General features: G+C 38.0%; 1 pseudogene; it reads right to left on the bottom strand.

The window, feature by feature from the left end:
- Positions 1–512, bottom strand: part of LOC107566344 (uncharacterized) — a 3,278-nt pseudogene extending 2,766 nt beyond the window's left edge.
- Between the last annotated feature and the right edge of the window lie 1,160 nt (positions 513–1,672).

Below are 1,672 nucleotides of genomic sequence, written 5' to 3'. Positions count from 1 at the left end.
GGGGGGTGAGATATATATTTAACTCACCAAAGACAATGAGACTGAAAATTATGCTTATGTGGTTTATCAGTAGTAAATAACGTCCGGTATCTTCAGTTCTGATGTTTGTGATGGTTAGAGATCCAGTTTGATCGTTCAGCTTCAGTCTGTGTCTGAATCTCCCACCAAGAACATCATCATATACAGTCATGCTGTCGGCTCGTTTATTGATTTCAGCGATTAAAGTGATTTCAATCCCAAACCTCCACTGAATCACATCATCATCCATTATTTCAGTCAGACTAGAGTTTAGAGTGACTGAATCTCCCTCCATCACTGACACTGACTTCACTTCATCAACACCAAACACACCTGAAAAACAGAGATTGTCATAGATTAAAGCTTCAAAATAACATTAGTCTTACATGGTAACAGAACAGAAGCAACAGAAGCCATAAAACCATTTCAAACTCACCATCCAGACGCCAGAAACACAAACAAACCAAAACTAATTGGAGAAACATTTTCTTCATTGGTTCCCACGATAGCAGTGCTTAACATCTCTGAAACACGTCTGAACTGATGCTTTGTGTGTTTGTGGTCTTCCCTCAACAAGACTAGACCTCTGTCACAGTTTATTCTCACATGACCATTTCCTTTAAAACAGGAAGTCATGAAAATTATCAATCTAATTATATTTTAAAGTGAATTCTGGCCCTGTACACTCTTAAAAATAAAGGTGCTTCAAAAGGTTCTTCAAGCGATGCCATAGAAGAACCATTTTTGGTTCCACAAAGAACCATTCGGTCAAAGGTTCTTTAAAGAACCATCTCTTTCTTAACTTTTATAATCTGAAGAACCTTCTTTTCGCCACAAAGAACCTTTTGTGAAACAGAATGATTCTTCAGATGTTAAAGGTTCTTTATGGAACCATTTAGACAAAAAGGTTCTTCTATAGCATCGTGAAGCACCTTTATTTTTAACTAACAGCAGTAGAGTGAAGAGTTGAATGAGTGTCGGATTGTATCAGTTCCTAATGAGATGATCAGCTGTGTAGTTCATCAATGATGCATGATAACAATGTCTTGTTGGAATTTTAACTTTTAAGCAACTGTTGATGGATTCATTTTATTTAACTATAAATGTGTTTTGTAAGGAGTTGAAGTAAAAAAAAACAAGAAAATACATTTGGTTCATATTTAGCAGGAGAGAAAATAAAGAAACACTTCACCCACAAACCACTGACTTCTTTCAACCACGCTATAGACGTGCTAATGCAGAAGCTGTTTGTCCACCAAAAGACCAAACCACATTAGATATAGATAAATCAGACCACAGCAGGTTCAACTTTAACTCACAAACTGAGCTGCTCACACTACATTGAGTGAATGACATTTAGCTTTTTTACCAGTGATGCATTGTATGTGAGGCTCTGATGAGCTGTTTTTCTCAAAACCTCAAGAGAACATATACCTGGTGTGTGTATATGTGACATGGTGTCAGAAGCGCATTGTGCCTGCTGACTAAACACAACCAGAGGAGACATGTCAGTGTTTCCACTCCATGGCCTCTGAGGATTCAACGCTTGGAAGCCCATACTCAGAATAAATTCCCAGTATGGGCTTCCATTCCTGGTGTGATAGTTCAATTGCAGGGGATGTTCATGAGAAACATTTCAAAAGGGGCAGTCGTG

This window comes from Sinocyclocheilus grahami, unplaced genomic scaffold (assembly GCF_001515645.1).
Source record: "Sinocyclocheilus grahami isolate Dianchi unplaced genomic scaffold, SAMN03320097.WGS_v1.1 scaffold1070.1, whole genome shotgun sequence".
NCBI lineage: Eukaryota > Metazoa > Chordata > Actinopteri > Cypriniformes > Cyprinidae > Sinocyclocheilus > Sinocyclocheilus grahami.
This window is presented reverse-complemented; position numbering and strand designations above follow the sequence as displayed.